The sequence below is a fragment of the Parasteatoda tepidariorum genome, chromosome 6 (assembly GCF_982258835.1).
Source record: "Parasteatoda tepidariorum strain Cologne lab strain chromosome 6, Ptep-v5.0, whole genome shotgun sequence".
NCBI classification, from domain to species: domain Eukaryota; kingdom Metazoa; phylum Arthropoda; class Arachnida; order Araneae; family Theridiidae; genus Parasteatoda; species Parasteatoda tepidariorum.
This window is the reverse complement of record NC_141760.1, coordinates 90,116,983-90,141,129: the sequence shown is the minus strand read 5'-3', so window position 1 is coordinate 90,141,129 and position 24,147 is coordinate 90,116,983. Positions and strand designations below refer to the sequence as shown.

General features: G+C 27.8%; 1 protein-coding gene across 6 annotated transcripts in view; it reads right to left on the bottom strand.

Annotated features, from left to right (window-relative positions):
* LOC107439844 (ileal sodium/bile acid cotransporter) overlaps nt 1–23,383 on the bottom strand; it is a 40,837-nt gene extending 17,454 nt beyond the window's left edge. Inside the window, exons 1-2 of one of the 6 annotated variants that reach the window (XM_016052567.4) lie at nt 23,198–23,383; nt 14,116–14,176 (exon numbers count right to left, since the gene is read on the bottom strand). The gene's annotated coding sequence lies outside the window, so the exon portion shown is untranslated. Of the gene's footprint in view, nt 1–4,205; nt 4,434–12,103; nt 12,278–14,115; nt 14,177–23,197 lie in introns of those variants that run through there. The other 5 variants (XM_071178405.2, XM_016052570.4, XM_016052565.4 and 2 more) reach the window with 5 other exon arrangements.
* Nucleotides 23,384–24,147: the final 764 nt, after the last annotated feature.

The following is a 24,147-nucleotide window of genomic DNA, read 5'->3' as shown; positions in this document are numbered from 1 at the left end:
TTCTGCTTAAAATCTTAGTGTGATTCGTTAATCAAAAATTGATTAGGAGATTTTGTGAGTACTTAATTCTTGAGGAGGAAAAGCTTATTAAAAGTTTTTGATTAGATATTTGAACTAGCATTTATTTTCTGCCTAAAATATTAATATGATTCGTTAATAAAAAATTTATTAAAAAATTTTGCTAGTGTTTCATTCTTGAGGTGGAGAGACTTACTAAAAATTATTGATTGGACTATTGATTTAGCATTTATTTCTTGTCTAAAATATTAACGTGATTCGTTAATCAGAAATTGATTAACAGATTTTGTGAGTACTTAATTCTTGAGGAGGAAAAGCTTATTGAAAGTTTTTGATTAGATATTTGGACTAGCATTTATTTTCTGTCTAAAATATTAATATGATTCGTTAATAAAAAAATTTTTAAAAAATTTTGCTAGTGTTTCATTCTTGAGGTGGAGAAACTTATTAAAAATTATTGATTGGACTATTGATTTAGCATTTATTTCTTGTCTAAAATATTAACGTGATTCGTTAATCAAAAATTGATTAACAGATTATACGAGTGCTTAATTCTCGAGGTGGAGAAGCTTATTGAAATTTTTTCATCAGGTTTCTAGTTTAGCATTTATTTTCTGTCTAAAATATCAATGGGATTCGTTAATATAAACAATTTTCAGAGATTTTGCTGGCACTTAATTCTTCATGTGAAGCAGCCTATTAAAAATTTTTGATTGGTTTATTGGTTTAATATTTATTTTTTATCTATAATATTAATGGCGATTCATTAATCAGCAATCTACTGAGAAATTTTGAGCGTATTTAATGCTTGAATATTGAATTGAGTAATATTAGAAGATTATTAATATATTTCGGTTTGAAAGACTTAGATAAAATAAATAACAAAATTATTCAATCAATAATAAAATTAATAGTTTAATTTATTAAGAAATTTTCTTTAGTTTAATAGTAATAATTATTTCAATTATTACTAAGCTATAAAAAAGCTAGCTGTTTGACCATGAACTCATTCAGAAATAAATAAGTTATGCTGTGAGCTTAACTTTATTAAAATAGAGTCTTATTTCTAACCATTATAATATCAAACATTTACACATAATAAAACAAAATGCTGATCACGAAAAAACGCTATTGATTTTTAATAAGCTTTTTAAGACTCTTCTAAAAAACAGCGAGCTAGTACATAATATATAAACTGTAACAAGGAACAGCGAGCTTGTACATTGTATCTAAATTATAACCAGGAATAGAGAGTTAGTACATAATATCAAAACTGTAACAATGATAACTTGCATAATTTTTTTATCTATAAGTGAAATTTTTTATTTGAATTGCATATTTTTATGGTAGTACCAAGATTTACCATTTTCAAAGTTTCAAAATATTTTGAAAACATTTTTATACAAATGAAAAGTCAATTTTTTATTAATGAAATGTTAAATTTAGTAAATAACAGTTCTAACATAATTAATAATTTGAAATAATATAATAATAATCAAAAGAAATCTGATTTGAGTTAGTGGAAAGAGGACAGTCAAATGTTTACTTTTGAATGAAGGTTTAAATCTTTTTTTTTTCGTTATTAGATATAGTGAAATGTAAAAATTTAAAAATGCAAAAAATATTGTAAAAATTTTTGTTGGTTATAAAATTCTCTACTTTAATTTAATATAAAATAACTTAGAAATAATTTAAAACCTAAGATGCATCTTAGATTTAGGTATTTTTTTTTAATATCTTAGATTTCCGCATGCTAGTTGAATATATATACATTTACATACTTGCAGTAAATATACCTATTATATTTAAATTCGATTTAAGTATAAATTCGTGCATGTTAGATTTAGATAGCTGACATAAAAATTCATCTTAAATTGAGAACATCTGAAACTATACATTAGATATAGATGTATATGTATATATATACAGCGAAAACAAACATTAGATAAGTACGAAAAATAGTTTTAAAATTTGAAGTTAGATATTTCATTGATTGAAATATTATTTATAGATAACGTCACTATTTTAATTCTATCTCTTTAAACCTTTCAAAGTACCGATAAATTATTTTAAACAGATTGATAAAATAATTTATTATTAAAATATTTAATGCAAACAAGAATTTCTGCCAAAAATCTATTATATAATTTTTTACTACACTTGTCAGTAACTTCCATAAATATCTAGATTTTTAATGATTATTCAAATGTTCTATCATCACTAACGATTAATTTAATCAAAGTTTATTCATACTTTTGATCAATAATAAGTAAAAGTGCCACCCACTTAAATATATTGCGCAGTTTGCATAATATTTTGTGTTCAAACAAGTTCTGACTGGTTTATTTTGTAAAACTTCATTTGAGTGAAATATGTTCTTATTGATGGAATTGTCATTAGAGCTTTCATCCTATTTTAATAAAAGAGTTAACAACGTCTTATCAGTTTTTTTATTTTTATCTGTTAGATCAAAATAAATTTAAACGTAAATCATTATTGTAGACACAAGCTGCTCACATGAACTACCGTATTTAGAAATTTTTATTACATAATGCCTTAGGCTAACTGAAAAATTCTGCTTTTAAGAATAGTAACCACCATTTTGTAAGGCGCCAGCCTAATTGGAAAAGTTCAGAATTCAGCCTGGCATTTTTTAGGTTTATTGCAAACAGCCTGTATGCTTTTGAGCTATTTATCAACTGTGCAAAAAATAACTGGATCAGACGGAATTTGTCTCGGGTTTCTGCAATAAACCTATATTAAGGTTATTTCTGCAATAAACCTTCACTGAGCTGCGGTGGCTCACGGATGATATAACGTTCTTCCCCAGGTGAGATGACCCAAGTTCAAAACCCAAAGGTGGCTGGTTGATTCAAATTCTGCTCCCAGCTCACAGAGGCCACAATTTTGACACTAAATATCCTCAGTGGTATACGGATCGTGGAATCCCTTTGCCATCAGGCTAACCGTAGGATGTTTTCTAGATTTCCCCTTACATTTAGCATAAATGCGGGTTTGTTCTATCAAGAAATCCTCCACAAAGTCTAGTTTGTTTCAACGCTAGATCCAGGAGTTCGCTTGTCTTCTGGGTTGGGTTAAAAATTACGAGGTTACGTAGTTGAACATTTATAACCCAAAATTGGGTCGGCTGTGCAACGCCGGTCATAAAATAAATTGAAATACGCTTTTACTACCTGCTTATTGTAAGATGCTTTAACCCCTTCCTTCTCGCTCCCGGGAAAATGACGGGGTGAGATTTCGCCCGCTATTTCTCGCTCCCGTGATATTGACGGGCTGGAGTGTTCAGTAGTAATGAGCCAATAAGAATAAAACTAATCCATTTCTTTTGCCCGGAAAACATTTTATTTCTCATTTTACACACCTGATGGCAGTACCAGGATATTTTTAAGGTAATTGTGGATAGTTAGCTTATTTTAAACTAGTTGCAGCACTAATCAAATATGTAATACAAATACAAAAGGCAAAAAAATTGGCACTTTTATGACAGTTCTCTTGAAAATTAACCAATCGTTAAGGGGTTAAATAAATTAGAATAAATTAGAAAATTTGTATACAAAACATATTGAAATATTAAAACATATTAGCATTTTGCAAAGAGTCGGATAATTCGATTATCCTGCAACAAATATCGTTATTCTTTTTAAGGGATGGAAAGGACTGTATAGCTTAATTCTCTGTATAGCTTAAATACGAAGACAGACGAAATAATATCTCAAATATAGTAAGATAATCGACTAAATAACATGTAAAAATATTCTTTCTGTTACAATTGATTCTGCCACACATGTTGAAATAATACTACAAAAAATAATAAAACTCTTACGAATACAACTAATTGTCTAAATACATTTACATAAAAACATTCTATAACTGATTCAAGTAAAAGTGTTTTTCGAAATTTCAGAAAAATCATATAGCTGAACAAGTAAAATACAACTTTATGAGCATTGATATTGAATATTAAACATTTATTATTTAAATAAATTATCCATTTTAATATTAAACTCGACATTTTTAAAAAATAAAATTAAGAACTTTATTCTTTAAATAAATTAAAATAATTTGTTAATTAAAAACATATTTTCGAAATTTGAATAAAAGCTATAATTATGTCAATTTAAAAAATAAGGCGAATATTTTTTTTAAAAAAAAAAGCAGTCTCTTACTTATAAATTTATAAAACTTGAATGCAAAACGACAGCAAAAATAATATAAATCAAATTTTATCGAAGCAAAACATGTGAATAAAAAACATACTTAATTGTGTTAACTCTTCACAACTGAAATATAACATATCTCCTAAAATCTCCGATATTTAAGTTTCGTTGCCAAAACGAAAAGTGTTTCAACAACTCAATAGAGAATAAAATCTCTCTTCACCATCTTAATAATCATACAACAAAATTTATTATAAACAAAATCCATAAAAGAGGGGGAAAAAATCAGACAAGGTCGTCACCAAATCAATGAAGAAACGACAAAAAGTTTCTAGAGAAGAAAAATATAGATAACGCTGATGTCAACATATAAATTATAGTGTGGATCAAGTGTGGCGACATTTTGGCTACCACTCTAATAAAAAATCCGTAAACAACTAAAAGCTATAATGCATAAAAGGCAGCACGGTTAATTAATTTGTTGCACAAAAATTAATTGGTAGCACATTTTAGGTAGTAAAAAGATTATTCTCATTGAGAAGACGCGTCACAAAAATTGCTCAATAGTTTGATCGAAGTTGGAAGTTGTTTTAAACGTTCTGGTTTGAGCCCAGTATGAAACCTAAAGTTTGCTCCTTTCCCCGAGGTGCGATTAAACAGCAATCTCGGTCTTACAGAGAGGGGGTCAAAAAAGGTGTATGCTTAAACATTACAATCTAGACATGTCAGGTATTACTTCTTATGTATTTTTTTTACTTTAAAAGTTCTGGTTTGGGTGCAGTACGATACCTAAAGTTTGCCCCTTTCCCCGAGGTGTAATGAAATCGCCGGTCAAAAAGGGTAGAAATTTAGACGTTACAATCTAGACAAGTGAAGTATTACTTCCCATGTATTTCCTATTTTAAAAGTTATGGTTTGGGAACAGTATGAAACCTTAAGTTTGCCTCCTTCCCCGAAGTGTGATTAAACCGCCATTTTGGTTCTTCTGAGAGAGGAGTGGACATCAAAAAGGATGAAAACTTTAAAAATTACAATCTAGACAAGCGATGCATTACTATGTTCTTCGGATGCTAATCGAATTACACCTTAATTAAGCTTATAGGAGTAATAGTTTAGAAGTTATAAGGCATTTATTATGCACGAAATATTGAAAAAAAACTACCGTAAACCGGGGCGAGTCTACCCATCCAGGGGCGAGTCTACCCATTTTAGTTTTATTTAATTTTCACTATTTTAAATTGCAAATAAAAAAATTTTTACCGACGGAGGACTTAGTTCAGACTCTAAGAAAGATGGCGCTGTAGTAGTTTGATCTGTTTTTATTTATTTGGTGTCTTTTTAACCGACCTGTTTAAACGTCTTTTGAGAGATTTGTATTAAAAATCAGCAAACTTTTAGTTGGTGCTCCGTAAGTATATTATTATTATTACTATTTTCACTTTGGTTAAGTGATAAACTTATCTAAGACTAAGATTATATTAATTTCATATGAAAAAAAACAAAAAGAATGTAAGTTTTGCTGCTGTAAACAAAAAGCCAGAATTCGCGGGGCGAGTCTACCCATTCGTATTTAGTTTTAATAAAGCATAATAATATAATTTAGAACTTTGTTTATATTAAAATTAAGTCATTTTAAATGAATTTTAGTATGTTATTTTAATTCTGCATTGATACAGTTATCATTAATAAGAAAATTTATAGGTTAAATATAAATGTAAATATAAAATATGTTTATTTTACCAATTTTTTCAATTTTTATATTACAAAATTAACTTTTTTTATTTAATGCAAGTTAAATAAATAATTATTTATTATAACAGATGGTTCGAAATTATATTCGCAAAACAAATGGATTTAAATGTTACAAAAAAATGCCAAGATTTTGTTAATAATCTTTAATTATTATTATCTATTAATTATTTAATTGTAAATTTATATTAATTTTAATTTATTTTTATCAACAATAATCAGAAAAAAATGCTATTTTATAATGTTAATGATTATAAAAACAAAACTGTGATAAAAATGTGATAATCGATAAAATACTCAATTTGTGTTATTTTATGAATAAAAAAATGGAATATATGATAAAGTTAAGAATTTTACTTCATAAATATCCTATATAGTAACTAAAATAACAATTTAATAGTAAAATTTGATTATTTACAATGTTTACATTCATTTTAGTAGAATGGGTAGACTCGCCCCATACGAGAGATTTGTCAGCAGTCCTATAAAAATAGACAGTAACACCGTAACTGTTAATATTTTCTAAAATCGATTCCACAGCTTTAAAGAGGGATAAATAACGATTTCGAAACACCTATTAAAAGCCTTTTTTCTTTAATATTTACAAAAGTCTGACCACTTGAAAGTTGACAAACTGAAAAAATGGGTAGACTCGCCCCGGTTTACGGTATATTATTAACTCGTCTGAAATACCTGCCTTTGAAAAGTAAGGTATAATAATCTATGTTTTTACTTTCACTGTATAGAATGAAACAAGAACAAAATATATAAGAATAATAGTTTAAAAGTTATCACTTCATTAAAAACTTTATTCGCTTCAAAAATAAATAATGCTTGAGAGTACATACTTGAACACTTGAAACTCTCAAAACAGTCAAACTATTAACTGTATTGACTTCATTTTGAATTTATTAGATTTAACGTAAAACGTACTTTATGCGCATAAAAACGTTAAAAACTTTTGTAATATTGCTCTTATCGATTACTTTTTAATTCATATCGATTCAACGTAAAGATGATAATACTGCAACATTTCAGACGCGTAACCATGTATAATCAAATATAGTACTTTCTTATACTTTTTAATTACTAATTCCTTCATAATTTCTTAAGTATTATTCCTATAAATTGGAAATGGTGTCCTTTGATACAGTGTAAAAAAATTCATAAGAAATATATCACTTGTTAGGACAGTAATGTTTAAAATTGTCTTCTTATTTTACCCCTTATAGCTCAGTATATTCAAGATGGCGGCTAAAGCTTTCCACTAGGTAAGAAGTAAGCTTTAAGTATCCATTCTAAATCAAAACCACTGCTTTAAAATAATGCCCAGACCAATGTAATAAAAAGATGGAGAAAATTTCATTTTAATGGTTAGAGAGAGTAACCTTAAATCTTACTTTGTTTTTTTACTTTGCTTCGAGCAAATTATATTTTACAAATGATTAAAAATTTTGCAAATTATACAAAAAGCTGTAAGAAATGGTTTTCAGTTGGTCACTGAAATCAAGCATCACTAGCTGCGGTCAGTGGGTACAGGGTGACCACCCTGATCAATCTGCAAAGAGGCCTAAGTTGCGCAGTGTCGGTTCGCGTTAAACCATCCTCCCATTAAGTGATTGACTTCGCGCCGACTACCAAATCCGACTACCAAAGAGGGGAAGACATCTTCTCTGAAGAGGATCTAAATTTTGATGGCATGCCTTCATCCTCAGAAATGTTTCGAAGACCGTCGCAATAGTCCTCTTTACCACTCTAGGGTGACATAAACAAAGTACACTGTATGAGAACAGTCTATTTTCCTCAAAAATAGCCTTATTGCGGCATTTTGATTCCTAATGGCGAACTAATTTTTTTTATAGTTAAATTGTCGTGACCTAAATAGCATCTATTGCAGTTCTGGCCGATTTTAATTCAGTAATTATCTTGCCACCAAGCTTTAAACACCTTTACGTTAATTGTGGCCACCCTTTGTATTAGGTAATAAAAAATGAAGAACGCAAAATTAAAAAAATTAAAAAAGGTAATTAAAATTATGTAAATTTTATTATTCAGAAAAGGAAAAAACTTATGTACCTCTTACAATTAGTGAGATTCTGAGCTATAAAAAGGGAAACACAAAACTTGCGACAGGGAAAACGATTAGACTTTTCCCCCGAGAGGGAAAAACGAAGAACTGTTTTTCTTTCTTTTTAAATTGTAGAAGAGTGTATACAAAATCAGGATCGAAACAATTGTGGTATTAAGAGAAATATATGTATAGATTTCACTAGGGGAACAATATTTTTTTATTATTTTCTGTTGGATGAGATTTTTTAATAGATCTTAAATACTTTCTTGTTGTCGATTTCAAATCTGCAATCCGAATTCGGATCGGAACAATTATGGTGCCGCATAACAGATACATATGTATAGATTTCACTGGGCAACAATATTTTTTTATTATTTTCTGTTGGATAAGATTTTTTAATAGATCCTAAATACTTTCTTGTTGTCGATTTCAAATCTGCAATCCGAATTCGGATCGGAACAATTATGGTGCCGCATAACAGATACATATGTATAGATTTCACTGGGCAACAATATTTTTTTATTATTTTCTGTTGGATGAGATTTTTTAATAGATCTTAAATACTTTCTTGTTGTCGATTTTAAATCTGCAATCCGAATTCGGATCGGAACAATTATGGTGCCGCATAACAGATACATATGTATAGATTTCACTGGGCAACAATATTTTTTTATTATTTTCTGTTGGATAAGATTTTTTAATAGATCTTAAATACTTTCTTGTTGTCGATTTCAAATCTGCAATCCGAATTCGGATCGGAACAATTATGGTGCCGCATAACAGATACATATGTATAGATTTCACTGGGCAACAATATTTTTTTATTATTTTCTGTTGGATGAGATTTTTTAATAGATCCTAAATACTTTCTTGTTGTCGATTTCAAATCTGCAATCCGAATTCGGATCGGAACAATTATGGTGCCGCATAACAGATACATATGTATAGATTTCACTGGGCAACAATATTTTTTTATTATTTTCTGTTGGATGAGATTTTTTAATAGATCCTAAATACTTTCTTGTTGTCGATTTCAAATCTGCAATCCGAATTCGGATCGGAACAATTATGGTGCCGCATAACAGATACATATGTATAGATTTCACTGGGCAACAATATTTTTTTATTATTTTCTGTTGGATGAGATTTTTTAATAGATCCTAAATACTTTCTTGTTGTCGATTTCAAATCTGCAATCCGAATTCGGATCGGAACAATTATGGTGCCGCATAACAGATACATATGTATAGATTTCACTGGGCAACAATATTTTTTTATTATTTTCTGTTGGATGAGATTTTTTAATAGATCCTAAATACTTTCTTGTTGTCGATTTCAAATCTGCAATCCGAATTCGGATCGGAACAATTATGGTGCCGCATAACAGATACATATGTATAGATTTCACTGGGCAACAATATTTTTTTATTATTTTCTGTTGGATAAGATTTTTTAATAGATCTTAAATACTTTCTTGTTGTCGATTTCAAATCTGCAATCCGAATTCGGATCGGAACAATTATGGTGCCGCATAACAGATACATATGTATAGATTTCACTGGGCAACAATATTTTTTTATTATTTTCTGTTGGATGAGATTTTTTAATAGATCCTAAATACTTTCTTGTTGTCGATTTCAAATCTGCAATCCGAATTCGGATCGGAACAATTATGGTGCCGCATAACAGATACATATGTATAGATTTCACTGGGCAACAATATTTTTTTATTATTTTCTGTTGGATAAGATTTTCTAATAGATCTTAAATACTTTCATATTGCTGATTTAAAATATGCAATCAGATTTTCGCTCCAAGTTACAGAACCACTATTCAGAAACATACGACGAAACAGTTCATAATAGCAAAGCGCTCCTTGCCGTGTACGACATTATTTCTGGGCATGTGTTCATGCGCAATTTTAATCCTGATGATGAGTCCTAACTCTTCTAGAAGTTTATTGCAACGTTTTTGCGACCCCCTGTTATTTATAACGTTTTTAAACTTGTACATTTCAACAAAAAATTTACCAAAATGTCATTTAAAAAAATCAGTAGCTTTAGGAGCAAAATTAATTTCAGATCTGGAATCCCCACACTCAAATTAGAAAGGATCAAAGATTTGTATAAATGCAACAAAAAATGTGTTTCCCATTATTATCATCATCTTAGAGTAGTTAATTATCTGTAAAGTTTGAATGCGTAAAAAAAAAATTTGCATGCTAAGCTATTTTAAAAATAGCTTAAACATCAGACATCAGAGTTTGCATCGCTTTATATCTATCAATCTTTACTCATCTGTCAACCTTATAGAGTCATTGCACTTAAGAAAAACTCTAAAGAATCATTATGTAACTACTTATTAAACAAATATCCGCTTGAAGTTTTAACTGATAGGTAAATTTTGAAATACGATAACTATACTTTTCAATTGTTTGAATTTTCATATTTATCTTAATCAAATTATTAAAGGAATATGAAAAACTGATTCTAAACGTTTTCACAATAATTAATAAACAAATGTACATTTGAGAATAATTAATGCTTCAAACTAGTGGACTTAAAAAAAACTCTATAGTGTTATTATGTAATTACTTATCAAAATGATATTCGCTTGCAATTTTAGTTGTAAGATAAAGTTTGAAATGAGATAACTGTGTACTTTGATTATTGGAATTTTCATATCTATCTTATTCAAATTAACAACTAAATATTAGGGAAATTTGAAAACCTAATGCTTAATAATTTGTTATTACAACATATTTAGTAAAAAATACAAAACTAGAAGTAAATTAAACAGATTAAATGGTTTTCATGCCATGTTCTGAAATATCATAATAAAATTACCAAATTTTACCACAAATTGTAAAACCATATTTAGTTAATTTTGCCAAAATAATTTACCAAAGAGCTTCGATAAAAATAACCGAGGTTTTTGGAATTTCCATAGAGGCAGAAACACGGTAAATTTTACCACTTCTGGTAATTTCGACCATACTTTTTTCTCAATTCGATAAAAAGCGTTTTTTCGTTTGATGATATAATTTTAAAGCACTGTTATACCATAAATACTATTATAACATAATATTAGCATGTTATAACCCAAAATTTCATTAAAAATTGCATAAAAGTATTTTTAGAACTTGCAGTGTTTAAGCAACGTCTATAATTTTTTATTATTTATTTTAATTCAACTATTTGGCTAAATTTTTAATTTCATACAGAAACTTCTTTTCTCAAAATTTATTAAAAAAAATAATTACTTATAAACTTAAAACAAATAAAATTCACTAATTACACTAATTACTTGCATGAATAATTTTTTTAAATAAAGAAGTCTACGAGAATAAAATATGAAAAAACATTAACTGTTTTTCCTCAACAATTATTTTAATTATAATTATTTATGAAAGTGCTATGAATATTTATTTTATGAAACATATTTTTCATACTTTATTCATTATTTTGTATTAATTTAGGTCAAAATAAGTGAAAAATATTATATTTAGCATTTTAATAATTTATGGTTATGAAATACAACGTGAAACACCGGTGTCTTTTTCTGGGTTAAAGAAATCTTCCTAAAACGTCTCACTTCCAAAGAATAATTATTCAAATTCGCACTTATTTGCAGTTATTTAGATCTAAGATAAACAATTATTCATTATTGGAATTTATTTAATTTACAAAATTGATTTTTGATAAATTTTTGCATATGAATTAAAAAAAAATTTCAAATTAATTTTTTGGGATTTTATATTTTACTATAAATATAATTCCGACAATCTAACAGATTTTTTCAGTAACTATTAATCTATTTTTTAAAATTAAAAAATACCAAAATATATTTTTTAATTTAATTACAGCGTTAGAAAAATTATATACAAAAGAAAGATAGGTGCGTCAAAGAGTTAAAAATTCATCATTTTGAACGAACTTTATAAAACTTTCGACAATTAAATATCAACAAATATTTATGATTCTTTCTGAAATTTCCATTTGAACAAAAACCCCGTTAATGAAAAAACAGTTCAAAGTATGTAACATCTAAAATAAAGAAAATTTTTTTAAAATTTCAGGAGACTAACCTTTATTTTCTGTCACATTTACAGGAAATATAAAACGGTATGTTTAAAATAGACCAAAACGATTGCAGGAAATATAAAACGTTATTACATTTGCAGGAAATGTAAAACGTTATGTTTAAAATTGACCAAAACGAATGGCTACTGGTCTAAGCGAAATTCTCAATCATCACTGATAACGATATTCATTTCCATGCTTCCTGTTTTAATACATCCCTGTATTGATAAACAAGATAATAATTATATCGTGATTATCATTAGCTGGAAATCAGCCACATAATAATGTACGCCTTTTTCTTAAGGTATCAATATTCTAGAGAATTGAAGGGTTGATGAACTAGGTTATTACAACAAATATAAATATAAAAAAAGGAATGGGAAAGTAAAAAATAAATTTTTTTATTGTAGAAGCGGAAATTGGTACTTAACCCTTTAACGCAGAATTTTTATTAAACCTAGTTTTCATATTTATTAAATTATTTTGTATTGAAAAATTTTATACTTAACATCTTAATAATTCATGGTTATGAAACATAATATGAAAATATAATGATTATATATCTTTTTTTAGCTTTTTTTCTTTTTATATCATTTTTAATATCTTTTTTTGCGTTAAAAGGAAAAATCTCAACAAAGAAAAAGTAAACAATATTTTTTCAAATTTGCACTCATTCTCAGTTATTTAGAAAGAAGAAACAGTTATTCATCATTGAAATTTCGTTAATTTGCAAAACCAATTACTGATAAATTCTTGAATATGATTGGAAAAATAATAATTTTTGAACTACTTTTTTTGGGTTTTATATTTTAGTACAAATAAGATTCCTATAATCTAGCAGATTTTTTTAATAGTTACTATTAGACTGTATTTTATAATTAACACGTTCTCTGTCGGATTTTTTTTTTTTTTTTTTTTTTTTTTTTTTTTTTTTTTTTTTTTTTTGAATTTCCAACCCATAAAAAGCGTTTTTTTTTTTAAACTTAAAATTGATAGATGTTCTATCTTAAATTCGAAAATGCTAAATATTTTTATCAGGAAGTAGTTTTTTTGCTTGACCACCCATCCACTGTCCAACACACCCAAGTTTAATCTTAAAAAAATATATACTGTGATAGCAAATTTATTAACTCCGTTGCTTTAAGGTCTTTAAGATAAATATCTGCATAAAATAATTATTATAACTACATAAAAAATATTTTGAAAAATAATCTTCCAATCTTAGAAATTAACCTTTTCCGTTAAAAGAGCGTTACAATCAGTCTTGGACATCAGACCTTAAAAATCCCATTTATCGCAAAACTGAAATAGTTTATTACAGATTACATGCAATGGTAACACTAATGAAAGCGAAACTACGAAATAGCGAAATCGTTACAGAAAGTACAAAATGATTTGGATTTCAATTCAAGGCGAGAAATCTCACTGCGAGAATTGTGAAGTGGGACTAGTTGCGCCAGCTCTTAGTAATATTCTGAAAAATAAAAATGATTGCTGGATTTAAAGAGATGTGTAAGTAGTGACGAACTCAATTTCAATGATGCAAATTGAAGTCTATAAAAGCATTTATTAATAGCTAAAATGATCAAATTTCAATTGGAGTCTTATGCTTAAATACAGTGCAAGTTTTAAATAGTGCTCAACTGGTTACAGGCAGAATTTGTCGGCAAATATTACTTATCGTCAATTGAAATTTTGACCACTGCCCTACTAGCTAGAATGCTCAAATTTCATTCGGGGCTCTTCATAGTCTAATGTAAAGAAAAGGCAGTATTTTTTTCAACACAGCTTCAAAACGTTCTTTTTTCTGCAATTTTATCACCAATTGATATTTAAACACTTTTCCCTCTAAACCAGCTAACAGTTACAAAATTTTTAAAAAAAGTATGAAAATGAAATAAAATTTTTAAAAAAAACTAATCTGCATTTTTCAAATAGACTATAAGAGAAAATAATTTTATTTTTGTGATTTTAAGCGAAAAAGGAAAGGAGCACAAATTTTGTGATAAAATTTTACCACTATTGGAAATTCCTCAAGCCGTCCTTCGAGAGCGTCCTTTGTCCTTTCCGTTACAGATCTGAAAAAAATTATTCACTTCAGTTTAAATCACATCACCCTTTATGACTATAATTTACTCTCTTATCAAATATTTCACTCTTTAAATTATGTTATTTGTATAATAAATATTCGAGTATTTACATAATATAAAGTGCATAAAAAATCCTTAAAAAAAATTTTTTATAAAAAGGACTAATCAGGACAAAAATGTTTTTTCTTTCACAGATAGTAAGTACTAAAGTAATTACTACTTTATTTAAAAATTAATTTATCGTCATTAATGAAATCTTAAGTACCGAATCTAAATAGACTAATTTCTTTTTTTAAGAAGAGAATCATCTAACTAACCAAACTCATAAATACATTAATAATAATTTTATGCAAGTAATCAATTTATGACATGGACTGCAATATTTTCGTTAAAAATAGCAGCGAAATAACAGATGAAAGTGGCACAATTTCTTTTCTTTTGTGTTAATTTAATGGCGTCTAGCATGTATACTATAACACATTAATACCTAATTCACAATTTTTTTAAAAACATTTGTACATTTATTTCAAATGTCATGAAGTTAACTGGAAAATTGCTAAAAAAAAGTCCGGTTCGTTGAGCTTTTGTTTCATAAATTATAAATATTGGGCCTAAAATAATATGGCCAACACCTTGGCCAAAGGATACGAACTCTTTGTTCGCCAAGGCCAACACAATAGCCAAACACAATGTCATAAACACACAATGATCAAAAACGAAAGAGATTAGTATTTATGTACGGAAAAAGACATTTTTATAGTTATTTGCTAAAATACAATATTTATTGAAAATAAATTATTCAATTAATATTAACAACTAAAAGTAACATTCTTTTTTTAATATATATTTTTCTCTTTTTTAATATAATTTTTTATTTTTCAATATTTTTTTTTAATTAATCTAAACAAGTCATACTTTAAGACAAAAAAGAACTGAATGCTCAAATGTCCCACATGTTCTGTTAATGAAATAAAAACTTAAAAGAAAAATATATGAAGAAAAGAGATATTCATTCAATTGTATTTCGTAAAATATAATATTTCTTGACTATAAATTAATTAATTAATCAGAAATTAAACTTAACATTTTGTAAATTTCTTTCTTTTCAAATAAATCTAAATAAATAAAGCTTCAAAATAAAAAAGGCCTTGGTTTTCAATTAAATGCTCAATTCGGAATGAAAAGAAAACTAAAAAGAAAGATGTATGAATATCAGTTAAATTAACTTTTAAAAAAACATATACATATAACTCATATTAGCTTATGACGTTTCTTGAAACCGAGCTAGAAAGAGACAGTGTACTTATGAATTTTAAAATATAGATAAGTCCACTTTAGAAAAATTATTTATCAGTGCACGATACAAAATCATGACATAAGAAATATCTAATTTCTTTCATTCTGCTACTGATACCCTTAATAAAATTTTATTCAAAAAAATTGATCGAGTTTGATAGTGTTAGATGTATGTCACCATTAAACATTCTGGATCATTCTCTTTCTTTTCCCTATGTTTATATAAATCTTTTGAAGAACACTTTCTTTCAAATTCTGACTGCTTCGCTGAGGTAAAGAAGAAGAAAACATTAAGTTTTTTCCACGTGTTTCCACAACGGAATTTTTTCATGTAAGCAAATGAATCAGAGTTAAAATTAGCTCTGCTCTTCTGAATCATTTCATCAGAAAATTTCTTTTTTACGAAATTTTCTTAGCCCAATTAATAATGATGGTAGCCAAAAGCTAATAATTGGAATATATTATTAACCATTGATCAAATGGTAGTTGATTTAGATGCTTTTATGTCATGGCTAGGATTGGGCTATAAATCGATGTATCGAGACATATCGATTTAACGCATATATCGGCAAGGCGATACAGCGACTTTCATTCAAGGCGATGCATCAGAAATCTGATTTAAGCCGTCGAGTAAAGACAACGAGCGTAAAACGATATAGCGATATAAGACACGCAAGGATATAAGGTAACGATATAGCAATATAAGACTCTTCTCTTACGTTCCGATGTCGACTCGCGCTGTGGAAGACGATGTTCGTTTCGTTATGTTGAAATGGCCTTGATTGGTGAGCTGTGGAATCAGAATCAGAGTTTTGAGAACACATATCGTTATATCGCATGTTCCTCTTCGCACCTCTTAGCTTTTTTTTCTTTGTCGCGACTTTTCTTGTAGATTATTTTCAGTGGGACTAACTTCGTGATCGCCGATGTTACCTTGTTCTGAAACAATCTATTATTGAAAAGAATATATAAAGAAGAGTTTCTTCATTAATTAGATAAGTTTTTTTTTAAAAAAAAACTTCTTTTTATTTTTAAATGTGAAAATTATCGGCGATCTAATTTAAGCCCCCATAAAGAGTTAAATTTGTCAGGTTATTTTTTTACTTTCTTTTAATTTATTAGAAACTTTTTGGATGAAACTTCTAATAATTTAATGAGTTTTTATTACTGATTTCAAATTTATAAATCTTGCTTTTTTTTTTAGAAATAAAGTTGAAAAAAAATTTATTTTTGTCATTTGGATTTGGACATAAGTCAATCAACTTTGTTTATACAAAAAAAATTTGAAAGGTTTGCGTATTTTATTCATTTTTAAATCATTTAGCACTTCGTTTTATTTGAGAGTATAATAATTTTTTTTAAAAATATTCTTTTCATATTATTTGTTAATTAGCTAAATATATTATCGAATATCACAATTTTTTTATTTTTAAGAAATTAAATCTTACTTTGTTTTTCGTTCATAATTCGGTCATTATTTAATTTAATTTAATTATTTATCTGAAATGATAAGGTCCCGCAGTGGACTGATCGTTAAGACACGGTTCCCTGCAGATCACCGAAGTCAAGCATCACTGGCTGCGGTCAGTGTGCGGGTGAGTGACTACTTTGATCAGTCTGCGTAGGGACCGAGGGAGTGCGGTAATGGTCCTCGTTAAACTGTTCTACCGTAAAGTGCTCGACTTCGCGTGCAGGTCGTCGAGCTACTGAAGCGGGGATGCCATCCCATCTGCAGAGGATCAAAATTGTGATGGCATGTCTTCGGATCATCCTCAGGGATGTTTCCCAGACCGTCGCCAATAGCCCATTGTGCAGCTCTAGTGTGACATTAATGAACTGCAATAGAACTACAATGACTGAAATGATAATAATAAAAAATAGTGTTTTAAAAGCGTTTTTTTTTCTAAAATTTATTTAGCACTTTGTTTTAAACATACAAATAATTTTTAACGTTTCATTTAGAAATTTAACATTACGATCGAACTTAATAATTATGTAATTATTTATGCATAACAGTACAAGAAATTATTAATTTGTAAAAAACGCTTTAAAAAAAGTTTTTAACACTTTGTTTTACGCGTATTATGAATTTCTAAACAAACATTTTAATAAATATTTTAAGTAAGATTTGAACATTGTAGTCAATTTATTTAATATCTTTCTTAAGCAAAACATATATATCTTCAAATTTATAAATTGATTTAAATCAATCTCAGTATGAAGTTTTGATAGAAATCTGACTTTCTGTGCCTTACGAGTAAATGAAATTCAAAAATACTATATCGCGATACATCGCTATATCGCGATGCAAAACTGACGATGCATCACGATATATACTTTCTAATATCGCCCAGTCCTAGTCATGGCATGATTTGACTATACTCGTGGCAAAGCTAAACTTTATACATTACCATGGCTACGGCAGTCTGTTTACACCATTTTTTTTAGTGTTTTTATACTGTAAAACCCATTCATTCATCCTAAGGACATGCAAGCTATAAGCGCATTGCAGAAAAGAGCACCAAAAATGTCCGCCATTATTTTACTAGAAGACTACCACATATTGATTATAAGAGAGCTATAAGCTGCAAATTGCAAAACGCTCCAAAACTGACCGTCAGTCATCATCATCACCACACATTGCTCGTTCCGCCAGGAGTTCCCTTGTCTTCTGAATTGGTTCAAAATTACAAGGTTACAGAGTTGAACATTAGTAGTAGTAAACCCCAAAAAATTGGGTCGACTGTTCAACGAAGGTTATAAAATAAGGTATTCGTATGTTATATGAAGCTTAAAAATTTTTTTAGTATTTAACTCATATTTCTTCATATATGATATTTTTAGTTATGCATGCTTTCCTCATGACTCCTGTGAAAAAGGTCAAACAAACTTTTAAACATAATTATAAATTTATACTATATCAATCAGTTATAGCTAGAGGCTTAAAGAAAAGAAAGAGAGAAAGAAATTGCTGGATAGAAAGTTCCCGAATATAAAAATATTATTCTAAGAGTCTTAGAATTTCAAATTATATCAATAAATAATTGTTCAAATAATCATCAGCAATCATTGTTTAAGATTTACTTTGTTACTTTTTAAATAAAAAAGAGTGAAATTGCAGAATTCAATTGAATTTCAGAATTTCAATAGAAATAAAAAATAGTTCAACTAATCACCACTGAAATAAAAAAAAAATGTTTATCATAAAGTAAAAAAAGAAATACAAACTTGATTTTTGATTAATAAAGCATACTTAATAAATGTTTTTGATTTGATTTCTCAGTATCTTTCCTCAAATTGTTTGAATGACCTACATTAACTCAGATATTGATACAATTAGCCTTGAATTCATGAACTCCTAAAAAAGTTACCATGACTTATGAGTCATCAAATATTTTCTGAAGATAAATTATATCTTTGCAAACAAATTTTATAACCAACACTCCTCGTTTAATTATTTATAATAAATATATTTGAACAAAAAAATAAAGGCCATCTTTATACAAATACCAAAATGATCTTTTTCAAGGATGCTGGATAAAGTTCATTTTTTAGAACTTTAACTTACTTCTTATCTGCTTCTTCACAAAGCGATTTTAATAAAAGAAATAATTATCTTTATGGTTTTAATTTCTATCATATAAAACGAAGCTTCCTAAACTACACTATAAAAAATTACGGTAAAAAGTACCAGATCCCAGTGTGTCCGTACTTTTTACCATGAAATGCATTTTATCGAAGCATGGTATAGAACAAAAATCTGATAAATCATAATTTTTGAAGTAATATTTTCCGTAAAATCACTGAATCACTCGAATTAAATAAATATCATTGTAAAAATTACGGTGCAATATTTTACGGTAAAAATGGAATCCAAAATGCCAATACTTTATACCATAATTAGATCCGGAATTTTTCACAGTGTATAGTCGAATGAAGTTGTGTAAAAATGGCTCATTTCACTATATAGAATAATAGAGGTTCATTTCACTATGTATAATAATAGTAGCTCATTTCACTACATATAATGATAGTAGTTCATTTCACTATATACAATAATAGTAGTTCATTTCAATATATATAATTATAGTAGTTCATTTCATTATATATAATATTTCGAAACCTAATTACTTAAAATTATCAGTGAAAATTTTATTAGTTCTTACATATCAATTGTCAAAATTTCAGTTCTTAAATTTCTATACAAAAAAATTTTCGATGAGTAACATTTTGAAAAATTATTTCGGCTGTTTAAATGCAGGAATTACTGTATCTCTTCATTCTCTTCTTATTATGTAGAACTGGAAAAATTATATTTTATTGGTAAGTTAATTTGCTTGCTTGTTTTTTTTTGTCAAAGAATTACTTTTTATTTGTATTTGAATTTGAGTGGCCTCTTGAAATTAGGAAGCAATCAGACATCTTGTGTGTGAATTAAATTCTGCCCAAATTGAGAAACAATATTTTTTTAAATAAATGCATCAAATGTTCACCTGTTCGTCTTGGGTTATTCAACGTCTATTTCAAAATTATTGGCTATTTATTAATTGGATATTTATTAATTTACCATGATTAATTCACTATGTATATAATATAAAAATACAAAGAAAACGACGAAAAAAATAAAATAGAAACGAATTTTTGAAAGGAGTTGAAAAACTACCAAAACTGACAAAATTATTTTAAATTCTTTTAAAAATTTGAAAAAAAATTTACAAAGTCATAAAACAAAATAACAAAACGATATTATCTCATCGTCAGCTTACGCGATAATCTACGTTTGAAAATATATTTTTTCTTTAATTCTTTTCTGTCTCTTCATTGTGTTATTTTAATTAATTTTTTAAGTCATTTTTCCGCGCGATTTGAACTTGGAATCTATTAGATTTATTATGTTGCGTGTAAAATGTTTAGATACTGTTAATATATCACAATATACTTAATTTTAATTTAAAAAAAGATAAAAATTTCACAAATAAATTCTAAATATTTGGAACCGGTTGTCTTTCTATTACTATGAATCAGGAAATATTACTTGAATATTACTCAGAATTACTTGAATCACTATTTATAAGCACTAAAACAGAATGTTTTAGTGCTTATAAATAGTACCTATGTATGTAACAGAAAAGATCAATTTTAAAAGAAATGTTGCAAAAAAAATTATTCTTTTTAAGTTCTTTTTGTAATAAATTGCGTAACCTGAAGATTTTATTTCATTTTCAGGAACTATCAAGCATTGATAAACCACTGAATAAAATAAAATTTCAAAAAAAAAAATATGCTTCTTCGCTCTTGCCTATTGGGCATGGATAATTTATTAAAAAACTTATGGTTATTTAACTTTTAGTAAGCAAATTCTTCCAGATTTTAACGACCTGATCGTGACTTGTTTGTTATTTCAGCTGAAATGGCTGAAAGCAAGAAAAGAACTTATCAGCTACCAAATTATGAATCATCCATGTTGATTGGGAAAAGTCTTTGGAAATTTTTCTAGTTATGATATTCGTTTTGTTTTTAATGATCTCTAACGAGTATTTCTAATTATTCGTTACGATGATCTTATATTTTACGCATGGCATTAACTAACTCAGAAAAAAACTATAAAAAGATTGGCTAAAAACTTTAAATTAAAATTATAGCGTATCAGAAAATGCATCTGGTTTCAAGATTTATTATTAACTAGCTGAATACCTTTATCGCTAGTACGAGGTAAAAAAAAGTAAGTAATGAATAAATCTGTAATTATAAACACCCCAACACAATTAATAAAGCTGATGTAATTATAATTTTCATTATTTATCATTATTTGTTGCCCATGTCAATAGCTCTATGTTATTAGATTAAACAAAACAAACTTTTAAAAGTTCAACTCATCAAAAATAAAATTAACAGTACTAAGCATTATTTGACATATTTTTTTCTCACATTCAATTCAAGATAGTCATAATTACCACATTCAAACATTTTTTCCGGTACACAACTTAACTTTTTTACTAAACTTTGTTTTTAAATTATTTAGTTTTACCGCAACCCGCTACAAAAGTGTAACAATAAACAAAATAAACACGTGGATTTCATATAACTTTCGAAATACAAATTGGATAGCTGCAAGTGACGTCATCGTAAGTAAATCGCAGCATTCGTCGATTCAAAAGCCAATCAGATTCGACACACACATGTGACGTCGCTTACAGTTACCCAATAAAATCTGATTTATTAGTGACCAACTAAATTTGATGCTTAAGCACATTCACTTCAATTCTTCTTTAGCTGCAAGTATTCAATTCTGTGCCGTAGCTCTTACACGTCATATATACGTTGATCCATGAACTTACTATACATAACGAATAAAAAACAATTAATTGGATTCTTGCAATTCAAGAAGAAGATCAGAAGAGAAGATTAATTAAATACAGCTCCGCATCACTCTTGGAATTTGCTAAAATATAATTCTTTCTCGTCTGTGTCTCTTATTTAACTTAGACATATTATTTGTTTATGTATTTTATTATAACCAAGATATATTTTTGTTTGCGTACCTGGCAGCTTTGATGCATAATTAGTTTGATTATACTCTACATGGCTTCGTGCCTGTCTTTGTGTTCAGTAAGAAATATATAGTGAAAAAATTAAAATCTTTGTGAAAGAATATAAAATGTCTCCCCTAAGAGAATTGATACTTGCCGGGCTTGGATTACTCGAAACAGAACTGAAAGAACGGTTGCTAACGTAAACAAAAACCACGTTTCAGCAACCCATCAGAATCGAGATACCCACACAACGTCACTTGCAGGTATCCCATTATTAAAGAACGTGTAATTTTGATTAAACAGAGCAGTAAGTTATCAAACATCACTGATAATATCTTAAACAAACATAATCGCCTGCAGTTTAATTTATAACAATTCTTAATACAGAACCAAAAAGTAAATAGTCACGTCATTGACCTAACAGATAACTGTTTTCATGAACTTCCCAAATCCTATTTTTTTGAAAACTTAAAAATTTTGGAAGAACGCTAGGGAAAATAGTTTGGAGAAAAACAGGAGATTATAGGGGAAAATAAAGAAGAAAAAACTTTCCAGGATGATTTGGTTTTTAAGAAGGCTTTTCCTAAGCATTTGTCGAATAATCCTCTTATTTTTTTCAAATTTCAAACGTGAACTTAAAATATCTCATTGGTTATGATTGGTGCAGTTTATTTTTAATGAGAGAGTTAAAAAAAATTATGAATGGAAAAGAGTAATTTTTGTGACAATGTGACAACTACTCTGTGAAAAATTCAAAAATTCCGTATCCCATTTCCGGGACAAATTATATCTTTTTAAACAAATTTTATAACCAACACGCCTCGTTTAATTATTCATAAAATATATTTGAGCAAGAAAATAAAGGCCATCTTTATACAAATACCAAAATGAGCATTTTCAAGGATGCAGGAGAAAGTTCATTTTTCGTGTATGAACATCAGCCTGTTTACAAAGCGATTTTAATAAAATAAAAAAATATCTTCCTGATTTTTATTTCTATCATATAAAGAAAAGCTTCCTAAACTACTCTATAAAAATCTCATATATCATGATTTTTACTGTAATAATTACCTTAGAATCACTGAATTACTCTAATTAAGTAAACATTACTGTAAAAACTACGGTATATTATGATATGAAAATGGATTTTACTATCAACTGGATTTTACGGATGACTCACCCAATGTTCCAGTCCTTTATACCGTAATTCAATCCTGAATTTTTTTAGTGTAGCTCCGTCCTCCAACTTTTTATTATGAAATCAAATCGAAAAAAGTTAAGTTTTATCTTTTTCTGGTACTCAGTTTCAACTGCAAAAAATCTACTGAAAGTAATGAATGAAATAAATATTATCAAGTCATAAGAAATCCCAAGAAAGTTTCGAGAAGTTTTTATAAGCCACAAAAAAAATTAAAAGCGGCATGTGAAGTAATAATCTAGAAAGTGAGAAAATTGAAGTTATTTCAGCTTGATTTATCACTGAGAATATTTTAAAAATATATTCACAAAAGCAACGGACTGTTGAAAAGCACTTGAATATTTATCTTAAAAATACAATACAGCATGCAAATATTGCGTGAATGATAAATTTTACAGGTTTTGACAACCTTATCGACACTTACACAAAGAAAAAAAAATTCTGGCATTTCTGATTTTAAAAGAAAATGTAGTTCTGGTTAATAAAATCAAAAAATACGGTATATAAACTATTTATTTTCTAATTATTCCATTCATATGGTGACCAGATTACAGGAAATTCTGGTTTTCGAAACTATAGTTTTCATTAGCACATATTTAGTAAAAAATACAAAACTGAAAAGTAACTGTAACCGAATAAATGGTTTTCATGAAGTTACTTTTCAATATGCTAACGTGTTAATATCATTTTTGGAGTTGTTTAATATGTTCTTCAATTACCAAAGGATAAATTATGAAATTAAAATGATAATTTACTCAATTTATAAAATTTAAATATTTAAAAAATAGAGGGCTAAGCCCCCTGTTCGTTGCCGCTCACCAACCCCGATACAATAATTTTCGCAATATTTTTTGTTTCTTGGCAGAAAACAGTTTATAAACTTAAGTTAAAATTAGTCACTAGTTAAAATCATTAAGTCACAGTTTCTGGGA